Source organism: Ruditapes philippinarum, unplaced genomic scaffold (genome assembly GCF_026571515.1).
Source record: "Ruditapes philippinarum isolate M1 unplaced genomic scaffold, ASM2657151v2 ctg350_1_1_1_1, whole genome shotgun sequence".
Taxonomy (NCBI): domain Eukaryota; kingdom Metazoa; phylum Mollusca; class Bivalvia; order Venerida; family Veneridae; genus Ruditapes; species Ruditapes philippinarum.
This window is the reverse complement of record NW_026860384.1, coordinates 365,238-377,900: the sequence shown is the minus strand read 5'-3', so window position 1 is coordinate 377,900 and position 12,663 is coordinate 365,238. Positions and strand designations below refer to the sequence as shown.

The 12,663-nt window shown below is 30.3% G+C and overlaps 1 long non-coding RNA gene across 1 annotated transcript; it reads right to left on the bottom strand.

Moving 5' to 3' along the window:
• Positions 1-342: 342 nt before the first annotated feature.
• Positions 343-2,673, bottom strand: LOC132759871 (uncharacterized). The gene is made up of 3 exons (XR_009629782.1): positions 2,475-2,673; positions 1,327-1,524; positions 343-577 (listed from the first exon to the last, which is right to left on the bottom strand). It is a non-coding gene; the product is annotated as an uncharacterized LOC132759871 (long non-coding RNA).
• Between the last annotated feature and the right edge of the window lie 9,990 nt (positions 2,674-12,663).

Below are 12,663 nucleotides of genomic sequence, written 5' to 3'. Positions count from 1 at the left end.
AAATTGACTTAGAATTTATAGAAAACTAAATTCTAATTACCTCCCTTTATTTACATGAAATATCAAATTCGGTAATATCTTTATAAATAATGTTTTTTGAAACTTACAATATCGATAAATCTTAATTTGTGCATCATAATTTGTATACAAAACCATAAAAATAATGTGTTACAGGATCTTTAAGTAAACATCGTTCAAACAAGAAAGATTTATACATTCAGCTGGTAATTAATTCATTTGTTTCTGATGACATGTAAAATTATATTTCTTATTTTATCATTAATATGTCATAAGTTGATTTCATATATATTTGACGTTTAAAAAGTGTCGTTAAAGAAACTAAGCATAATAAAATCATGAAAGGAAAATCGTTTTACGTTAATTCTTAATTCGTCATTTAAATGATTAAACATTCCAAACAACAAATTATAGAACTACTTTATCCAATGAAATAATAAGATGTTTTTTGTTATGTGTTTATTATTTATAATTACATGGATTCACAAATATTTCTCATAGAAAATGTTTCATGGAAGAGATGATGCTTGCAATCTTCTATATAATCTCCCGATTCCATCTGAAACGAATAAAATATGATTTTTATTAAATAAAGTAAGGCACGCAAGGAAGACGTTAAACATAACCCATTACTTCATGAGCATTTTGTGAAAAATGGCTGTTTTCATTGAAAAGTCTCCCGTTACAAGTTCAAATTGCTATAATTCAATTGACTGTGTTTCAAATTTAGTATATATTTATATTGTAACTGTGCATTATTTAATAGGGGCCTTTCTTTCATCAGTACTTTAAGTTCTTTGATAGAAGTTATAACTGTGTCTTTGGTTAGAGGAATAGTAATAATAATGGTAGTAGGAAGCATTGATTGTTATCTGGCGGCGTGGCCGAGTGGCTAACGCGTCGAACTAGTAAGTAGTCTAATGATTGCTAGCGGCATGGGTTCAAATCCCGTCAGGGGCAAGTCGTTGTTTCCTTCAGCAAGAAACTTTATTTACATTCATTGCTCAGTTCTGGTTTGTTCCAGGAACGGATTCGAAAGAGTGTCAATAAGCTTATAGCTTCATGCACAACCGAACTAAAATAAATTCTGTATGAATCGATTGATACCTGTAACGAAGCCAGGTACCAAAGAATTTCATGACATGTTCACTTACATTACCTTTGTCTTATATTTTCTCTATGTTTGCTACCGCATGCAGTAAAAATGAATAAAATTGTATATTACTGGTTAAGATAGGAAATATCCTTTTTTTACATTTTTATTTTATTTTATTTTAACCTATGTAAAGTTTTTATATAAATACATACGTCTCAGTCTCCACGGTAAAATGGATATCCAAAATACATAGGATACATGGACCGATACATCATCTGTGAGTAATATAATCTATACAGTGAGGCCATATATGCCGGATTGTAGAAATATTGTGCGTTCGTTGATAAAATAAAATTCAGCAATGTTGTAGCAAGAAAAATAATGACAATAACCTTTCCGCTCACCATCCTCTGGAAATATAAAATAAATGATATCGTCTTTTTGCATTGATAGTTAGTTAAAGGAAAATGAATTAATTCTAATATAATTTAAATTTTACCAAGACTTTATCTATCATATATCTGTAAGTTTACTTTTATTGTAAACTTTCACTTTAGTATTCTTATATTTTTCTCGTCCTTCAGGATCATTGATCCAGATCAGTAAGACTAGTGTTGAAAATTGAGTAGCGCTCAAGCCGGTGCTAGGGGGCCGGTGCTAGGGGACATGATGTATATTGCATTATTTCGTTATCCTTCATGTTCAGACTTAATCAAACCGTGACTGCAGTTTTGATTCAATTTTGTTGTGATTAATGCTTCCGCAGGATCACCCCCTTTTCCAGACTCTTTAATTTCTAAGTCAAAGTAAATAAATTCCTTCATTTATAATTGGTTAAAATAATCATATCATTATGAGTCTATGCATTTAATTTTGCACAAATCATAACTTTTTATAACCAAATATCATCTTTTCACACGTGAAATTAAATCCTCAGGAAGAAAAGTCTTGTTTTAAACAAAATGTGTAAATTTCGTAGTTGATTTCATTTTGATAACCCTAGTTATTATAAGTTTCTTTAATGCATTATTTACAACATACTTCTCAAAATTTTCAAGTTTACATGTATTACATTCCGTTTTGTTTTGCTTTATGTATATACTTAAATGCAAGTTTGAAATAAATTTAATATCAATTTTTACATGTTTTTTCTTCAAACTCAGGTTTGACAGTTAGAACTGTAACTTTAATAGAATAAGTAACCATCACCTAAATGACCTCTGCGAATTCGTGTAAGCGATTTCATATATTTTACAGGTTACATGTATTTAAAAAACACACACACACAACAAAACTTAACGCTTTTGACTATTTTTGAAATTTTTAATACAGAATAAATTCATAGACATTACAAATTTACCTTTCTTTGTATTGATCTAGCTCCGCAATATTTTTCCTAAAATAAAGCCCTTTCCTATATCTATGTTGTTTTCACAAACAAGAGACAATATGTATTGACACAATTTTCTTATCAAAGTGTTGCATCTATTTATTTATATAGAAGAAGTAAACGTAAAGAAAAAAATGTTGTTCACATTTAAACCATTTATCAATTTTGTTAATGTTTACATCAAAAGAATGTAAAATGAAAGATGAAGGTTAATTTCTACGTGCGTAACTTCAAAGTCTTTAGATAGAAAACAAAACAAAAATCAACACTTTCCATGATGCTAAATATATCTTAATTTATCTTGTTTACAAATTTACATGTTTTGTTAGACTTCGTTGTCAGTCTCTATTTTTGAAAAGGCCAAATTTATGATGCTTATATATTCTTATAATGTTCTTTTTTTTACTTTCTTATTGTTTTGTCTTGTTTTATTATTTAAAGAGCGAAAATTCGACGTTAGATAGCTATTATCCACCATCTTCCGAGTGAAACCTAGCGTTTTATTTAAGTTTATACCTATAGCTCTGCTGAGGCTAACTTCAAACACATAATTGACATTATAATGCATGTTATGTTTTCCCGGTATTTCAGGCTCTGTCAAGGTGATATCTAGATAATTGCTCTTGCATTTTGATATCTGATAAACCATAAAATCTATTTGCCGTAGGAACATTGAATTTTGATCCCGTTGAAAATTGACACCAGGGTAATTGATCAATTTTCAACTTTGAAAATTGACCCCTTCCCGTTATTTAATGATCCATCCGCACGTAAAAGATGACTCCCGTTGAAAACTGATCAACAAAAGACCAACTTATTAATGCTAAAAATGCCCATATATGGTCATTCACTAATCTTGAAACAGTAATATTTATGTATTCCTTTCAGATTTTGTAAGTGATAAATATTTAATTATTTCAATCAAATGGCCCATGAGCTAATGAGCTAATCTCTATGCTTGAAGCCCCAAACACTGCAAACAGTAAAAAATTTGTATACTGCATAACCCGGTGGCGGCGTGGCCGAGTGGTTAACGCGTCGGACTAGTAATCTAAGGATTGCTGACCGCGTGGGTTCAAACCCTGTCGTTCTTAACACAATGTTATGAGAGTATTTCTATAAACCATGGCTAGCTACATATATTCTAATGGATTTCAACAGTTGATTATACTAGTTTGTAGAATGACCCTTTTAATAGGACAAAAACTTAGTTTGAAAAGATGCTTCCGAGGAGCATATCGGACTCCGATCACATAGACCCATTTCCCTCTCAAACTTACAGATTATTTGCCTTTCTCGCTGAAGTAGTTAGCATGAGCCCAGGCTTGGTTATGTTATGCTTGTGAAGTCATTTTATGACCCCCGTGAGAGATTCTGTTTCTTCTTAGCGTTTCTCTACTACTAACAGACGTTAGACACTGATTTGATAAAGATTTAACGATTGATCATTTCTCAACGATTTTTTATCAAATTTTCGCACGTTGGAAACTGACCCAGGTTTAGTTGTTTATTAACATTGAAATGACACATGAGGTCAAAATTTAATGTAACACCGGTTTTAGTTGGTTTTTTTTCTAATTATTATCATTTTTTTATTTTGCTTTATTTTTTTTACTGTTCAAACTGGTTTTATCCTGACCAGACCAGTATCAAATAGATGTAGTTTCAAAAGTTAACCCTAATTGCTAATGTATCATATCCATCATGATGAAAGATTGGACAGACATTTTTAATGATTGAATACGTCATTATTACAACCGTTCTTTTCAATCACTTTTTTATTCATCAACAATATGACAACAAGAATATAATCATTTATTGCGATATGTTTGTTCTTTAATTATATGAACAATGAAATTGTTGATATTAATTGCTATGTATAACTCTGATAAAGAGAATATGGTACACATTTTAATGACGAATGTGCAATTCTTTGCCAGCATCTCACCTTTTTTTCTAAATATTGTTTGAAAACTGGAGGCACTAAAATTACGCTACTTTTTCACCCGTTATGCACTTTATCGAAGATTTATCTACATGTTTATTTTCAATTTCATTTGACGAATTTAAAATCGGAGAGGAAGCCAGTATTCTCATTCATTTTCAGTTTAAATAAAACAGCAAATCTACTATGTTGATCATTTAGTTATGAAACAGAAACACATGTAACTGCTATCCCAATCCTGTCGAATAAGCATAGAGCAGCATTTGCAAAGTTTCAATATATGGTAGCCCCTATTAGACTTGAAACTGGCAGATATCCAAAGAATTGTCCATTCTGTAAAACCAGCATTGAAGATAAGAAACATGTTATTTTGTATTGTCGAAAGTATAAGGAAAGATTTATTTGCCAAAGCAGAAAATGGAAAAGAGCATTTTTAAGGCTGTCCGATGACAAAAAAACTGTCGTTTATTTTTTCCTATACGGAAACTGTAAAGTGTGCTGCAAAATCCTGCTTCAATATTCTCACAAGGTTAGCTTTTAAAAAAGCTAGTAGCGACTCGCTTCGTAATTTCTTTCCAAGGGTGTGTTTAAATGTAAAAATGACAGTTCTGTTAGCTGAAGAGACTTCAGCGAACATCAAAATAAAAGTGAAATATGTTATGGAAGCCAGTTCTCTCTGTTTAACAAAGAGGAATATGAGTATATATGAAGATGCATGTAAACAGATAGAATGAAGTCCCAATGTCTATGCACATTTACTATATGGCCTGTTGACCTTGACCAAAAAAAGGTTAGATAGGTAGAATTCATAAAGATGTCTCTTTATACGAAGTTAAGTTGTAATATGTTATTTAGTATTGGAATGAGTGACAGACACAAGTCCTAAAGTAAAGATAAGTTGTCAATCAGTTCAGCCAGAAAAGCCGGGATCGTATTAACGAATATACGGATCCCGGAAAATGACCAGTCTAAGAAGATGTTTTTCAGATAAGCCGGGATCGTATTAAAATTTTCGGGATCCCGGGAATTGACCAGTTCAAGAATATAGTTTTCAGGAAAGCCGATTTAAATTATATAGAGATCCCAGGAATTGGCCAGTTCAAGAATATAGTTTTCAGAAAAGCTGGGATCGTATTAAAACATATAGGGGTCCCGGGATTTGACCAATTGAAGAATATAGTCTTTGATTTTTCCAATTAATTAGGCATATAATTATAAGTATTGTGATTTCCGCATTTTAAGTTTGTTAATAAATAGCTCTTAATATATCTATATCCTAAGTTAAATTAATTTAACGTTCATTACATACAATAAAAAACTTAACATTTAATGGCCTTTCATTACGACAATAATCAACACAAATATAATTTATTAGTTTTTCCTCTATATCTAATACGATCCCGGATCCCAGGCGTCCCGGATCCCGGGATCCCCCCACCAGTAAATACATACACTAAATACCGGAAAGGATAAAATGACCGGAAAAAAGGAAAAAGTAAAAAAATGCACAGAACCAGATGTACACTTATGTTAATTAACAAACGAAAAGTTACTACAGAGAAAACAGGTGAAAACGCTAAATCAAAAGTCAGTGTAAATATGATTTATTGAATAGAATTCATGAAAACAAACGTTTTAATCATCATTATATCTTTGCGCTCAAAGCAATACTTGCTGCTTTTTAAAAACGGCGTGAAAATTGAAGGTTTTTGATGCTATGTAAGATAAAATTTGATTGGCTAAATAATTTTGGATTCCAGACCTGACAGATAAATTTTGTAGAAAGCTGGAAGCCAAGCTTCGATTAAATTTTTGGATGGATTCGGAGTTTTAGGTTGTGTCTCAGTAAAATCCTAACGTAATACCGGCTCGCTGTGGCGAGCCGGCAAAAGTAGAGCTAACTGGTTGTATTCCAGAGAACTGTCTCTCATAAGGTTATTTTCACATAATTAAACAATTTATCAACCACAAGCAAAATTATGTTTATGAAAATAATCCTTGTATTTCATATAAACAGAGCAAATTGTTTGTAGCTCTGAAGAAAAAATATTGGGTATTATAATTAATAACACCTTATCTTGGCAAAGCAATATTTATAATGTTCTTGAAAAATGCAACTCTTTGTTACATTTATTATCTCGTATAAAATTATTCATATCTATACCTGTACATAAAATGTTTTACAATGCATACATTTTACCACATCTTGACTATTGTTGCATAATTTACGGTAACTGTACGTCTTTTCTAGAAGATAAACTCATTAAGTTCCAAAGGAGAGCTGAAAGACTAATTCTATACAAAGATTATATGACACTCCTTCTGCTGAACTTTTTTCTGAACTCCACTGGATGACCTTTTCACAGAGGTTTGATTTTCAAAAAGATATTATGATGTTTAAAATAATGAATAATCAGGCGCCTTCCTATTTATTGAGTAATTCCATTTTATCGTCAGATGTTCATACTCTCATTTTGCGTTCATCATCTGATTTTCAACTTTACATTCCTAGACCAAATACTGAACAAGTTCGTAAGTCTTTTGTTTATTCTGGATCTTGTATTTGGAACGACCTTCCTGATTATATTAAGTCTGCCACATCTCTGAACCATTTTAAAACCTTATACATGTACATGAGGTATTATCACACATTGATGTATGCAAATTGATAAACTCATGTATGTATTTACATTTATGTATTTTAATAGTTTGAATATGTTAAATTTATATTGTTCCTTGTTGGGGGCCTCATGGAAGATTGATATGTTGGTTCAAATGAGTTCCCTCGTTAAATAAAGTCATTATTATTATTATCATTATTATCATTATTATTATTATTATTATTATTATTATTATTATTATTATTATTATTATTATTATTAACTAACTATAGAGCAATTGTACAATAAATTATTTTAATCTTTTAGAACAAGATTAGCAATATTTTCGTATTTTAGTTGTAATATGCATATGAATGTGGAATGAGAAGAGAGGTAACTCTGTAGGTTATATTGGAAATTCTGGCAGAGTCGCCTCCCCTCCATTAGGTTACTTTTTCAGTGATTAGAATGGCCGTACACAAACAACTTTTATATTGTAAAATTATATCATTTTAATGTTTTTATGTTGTTGTGTATGGATGAGACTCAAATAAAGAATATATTTATAGTTGTATGTAAGTAAGTAATTAAATGTTTAATTATCGTGACATGTGCATATCTATTACAATACATATGTACAAGAGAAAATAACATAACACCCGGCTTCATGGGCCTATGAGTCACCAGAAATCATATACATTGTAATAATAATTATTATTATTATGTATTTACACATATATTATGGTTTGTTTATAAATACCAAATTAAGTCAATATATATATTACTGATGTACTTAAGACGAGCTATTAGTAAATTTTGATTATAGTTTCAGAATTATGTTTCGCTTAAACTTTCTTTTCTCTTGGTTATGTTACGACATTTGAATATAGTTGTCCACGAATCTATAATATCAACATCTCTAAGAAGCTAAATCGAAAACAGAAAGAAAAAATAAAATATAGGTTAACATATTGTATTGCATTTTACATATTCTAGCTGTTTATGTAAAATGATTCCACTTTGACCGGGATTTACCAGTGACCGGCGAATAGTACCACACGTTTATTGTCCGGAGTAGATGTTTGATATATTTACAATTAAAAAAAACAACAACAACAATAGCATGTTTCATTTTTATCTATATGAGATAAAAACAATAAATATGTACAATAATTTTACATATTCTTCTATGTTTGAAAATTGACAAATTTGCATAATTACATACATATATAATTCAATGAAGAGTGGTATGCAATCTCACAGGATCTTTAATTGGCGTCCGCGCCGAAGCGCGGCGCCCTTATGAAATGAAATCAGATTTTGTGAAAGGGCGACAGCAACTTCTCGAGCCTTTTAGTCGGTCATAATAAAAGCCGATCATTCCGATCGGTATGAGGTGCTTGATTATTAATTAAGAATGAAATGTCGCGATATGTTACAATGAATAGCGAACTGGAGAATTTCGCAATACAAACATTTTCAAATTAAATAACCTTTTCCGTCAATAAATCGCGATCTTCGATCATTTTGTAGTACACGGTGGGTTGTCATTGTATGTTATTGTTGTACATGTATCCTAGAATGATCAGTTTGATGACCTAAATATTCCAAAATATCTATTTATAGATATATCTATTTATCACTCCTATCGGTAATTACCGGTTTCCCCGGTCTATTTTGACCGGGATTTACTAGTGACCGGCGAATAGTACCACAAGTTTATTGTCCGGTCTCTTCCGGTTTTGGAGTAGATGTTTGATATCGTTACAATTAGAAAAAAAACAACAACAATAGCATGTTTCATTTTATCTATATGAGATAAAAACAATAAATATGTACACGGATTTATATGTAATATAAATCCGTGATATGTACAATAATTGAGAAAAAGGTACATTTTAATGGTATTAAAATGACATTATCAACTTTGAAACATTTTATTTAATTTGTTATCCGTCTTTAGTAAAGATGCCGAGGAATTATTCAAAGTTACAAATTAGATTTTATGAATTATTCAATTGATTGATAATTTAAAAAATGATAAAGCAAAATACAAATGTACATGTACATGGTTTAAGAATAAACAATATTATATATAGAAAGATAAACCATAATATACTGACTTTTTCCAGTTAAGCTTTGACTTATAATCGTCGGTCAATATGACAATTGAATTCTTAAAATTTATTTTACAATTTTAATAAAAAAAAGAGTAGTAAAAACTCAGTAATAAAATAACACATAAGACACAAAAAAGAAAAGAAAACAATATTCATAAAATTTGTATTTTTTTTTATTAAAATTAATAGATATTACAATTATTGTATAATAAACAATTATGCTCAACATGATCAACATGGTAATATAACCAGTGTCATATTTTTACTAACTTAAAGTGTGAACAGATGCCTTAAGAGGGGGTCTTCGCTAATAGCGATAACATAATAAGGGACAATTACAAAGGTGTGGATATGTGTTGATCATGCGTTACACATATGGATTATAAATGATTGCATACATGTATATCCGTTGCTATTAATAACCACGATCATAAAGAAATAACAAGTAATATTCTAATCTCTAGCATGCCAATCAAAGTTCATAATGAACAATGTCTTTCGTCCGCTCATTCATAAGTGATATACATTTCTGGTAGTTTATAAGAATATCTTGTCATCATATGTGTACTAGTTCATCTTCACTTGCTGCATTTCTTGCTTGGACGCCCTTTGATGCTTTACATCAATGCTTTTCTTGTATTGTATTGTATTCATTCATGTAACTTATTTAGTAAGATTTAAATCTGCGCTACTAGTACATACAGTTCGTTGTTTTATGTTCAGTAATTATAGTATAAAGTTTTCTTTCACGCACAAAGGAGATCGGATTGAATATTCAATTATTTATCTATACACTTACAAGAGGATATTGAATGAGTGTAAGTTAAATACTGAATTTATTGAACGAGTTGAATAAAATTATATTAAAGACGTTTTCCGGAGTTTTCATATAGACATATAGGCAAAATTAAAACTGTTCAATAGAATTTTTGTAAACTTGGCATGTTGTAAGAATATAAAAACAGAAACTTTTTAAACGGAAAAATATTTTGGGTCACCGTTCTCATTTTCGAGTTATTTGCCCTTGAATTGGACTTTTTCGTTAAATTCAAGGGCAGATAATTTACATTGAAGCGAAACAATATATTTTTTTCTTATTTTCATGAAGCTTACCTTCGTCTTAGTCGATATGCAAAATTTCCAGAACAAATTCAGAGTGGACAGTTTTTTCCCCACTTCTTCACTTAACCTGTGCATTTTTTCTTAAAAATTGGCCTATTTTTTAAGAATTTATTGTACCTTTATTTTCATTGAAAATAAATACAAAAACGATATAAGGCATTGAATGTTATTATGTATTGCATTCAACAATAAAAAGAAAAACATTATCAAGAAGTAAAAGCAGGAATTCATTTACGTATGTATAAGTTATCTGCCCTTTAAATGACCTCAAAAATAAGTAAAAAATTCTGATTCAGGGACAGTTTACTCAAAAAACGAAGACGGTGACCCCACATTTTTTCACTAAAAATGTTTCTGTTGCCATATTCTAACTAAGGCTCCCACGTTTACAATATTTTGTAAACGTTTACACTATTGCTAAGAACCAAAACGATACAGTTTAAACGGTGGTACCTCTATGTACTATACACACCATGTATTTGAGTCGCCAAATGATGTCTTTCTATTTTTTATACATGTACAAATAAAGAATGTGCAGGGCTCATCACGATTGAGTCAGCACACATTTTTTGCATTGTAACTCCATTTTTTACCAAAAATGTATTATGTCACCGTAATGCTGTGTGGAGGGTTGTAAACACCTATTTTCCGTTTGTTTACTTTGGAATAAACCACTAGAATTGATAAAATCCATGATTACAGGCAATGATTAAGAAATTTTGTAAGACAATATGGTCATTTCGATTAAACGGTAAACAATATCGTAAACATTTATGAATGAAAATAGAAACGAATCCGTTTAAACGTGTAATCGTGGGGGCCTTAATTCTAACAACATGCCAAGTTTAAAGAAATTCTATGGAACAGTTTTAATTTTGTCTATATGTCTATAGCGAGCCTATAGCGAGCATAATATTCTTTTATTCAACGAGTTCAATAAATTTTGTATTAAAATTACACGGATTTAATATTCTATTTATCACATAACCAAAATAAAAACTGTTTAAGTGAAAAAAGTAACGTTTTCCATTGACGCGCCTTTAGTATAACGCTAACATTTAGCGCGTCTTTACCAAATGACTAAAATAGACCATGGTCATAAAGTATATAAGCAATGGTAAGAATATCCACAAATGAGATCACACCGCAATAAATATCTCTTTGGTCCAGTCCCGATGGTGGTCTTAACTGAGTTTTTTTTCTGTATTTTGTATGTTTGCAGCATTACATGATTTGCATTAAATGTAAATTACAGATAATTTGCAGTTGGCGCGTCAGTTAACGTTGCATTTGGTGTATGAATTATTTCTTACAGATTATGTGCATTTAGTGTTCCAGTTAATTATTACAGATGATTTTGTATTTGTTGTTTCAGTTATTTTTTACAGACATATTTTAATTGGTGTGTCAGTTATTTCTTACAGATGTATTTTAATTGGTGTGTCAGTTATTTCTTACAGATGTATTTTAATTGGTGTGTCAATTATTTCTTACAGGTGTATTTTAATTGGTGTGTCAGTTATTTCTTACAGATGTATTTTAATTGGTGTGTCTGTTATTTCTTACAGATGTATTTTAATTGGTGTGTCAGTTATTTCTTACAGATGTATTTTAATTTATGTATCAGTTATTTCTTACAGATGTATTTTAATTGGTGTTCAATTATTTCTTACAGATGTATTTTAATTTTTGTGTCAGTTATTTCTTACAGATATAATTTAATTGGTGTTTCATTTTCTGCTACAGATATATTCTGTAAGTTTTTCAGTAAAGTCATTTTTGTGTGTGGATCCTTTTAACAAGGCTGAAAGAGTAAAAATTGTGGTAGAAATAATTTAAACCTTCTGGTAGGTGTTTTAGTTTGGTTTATGGCTAGAAGTGGATGTTTGTGGTAATGTAAGTTAATGCTTGTTGCTTCAATTCACGTTGTAAACCTTTATTTTGTTGGTGGATGTTTGTAGTTTTGTATCAGCTGGTTGTATTTGTTATAATTAAGTTAGGAAATAATAACTTTCATTCTTAACGGAAATTATTCTAGATTTCTGATATATTATTAAAAGGACAAAGACAAAGAATGCCAGATGCATAATTTATTGCATTGGTCAACATTTATCGCGTATTATCTCTTTGTTATAGTTTGTTTTTGTATTCAAAGTACTTTATTTTTTATTTTTTTTTTGAAAAATAAGAACCTTAATAATTGTATGTTAGATTACAGATGTAATTGTCAAGTTCTGACCGATTATCCATCAATCCGTCCGTCCGTCCGTCCATCCATCCATCCATCCATCCATCCATCCATCCATCCATCCATCCATTAATGTGCTATAGGATTAGGATTCTATTTTTAACAGACAAACTAATTATTTTTA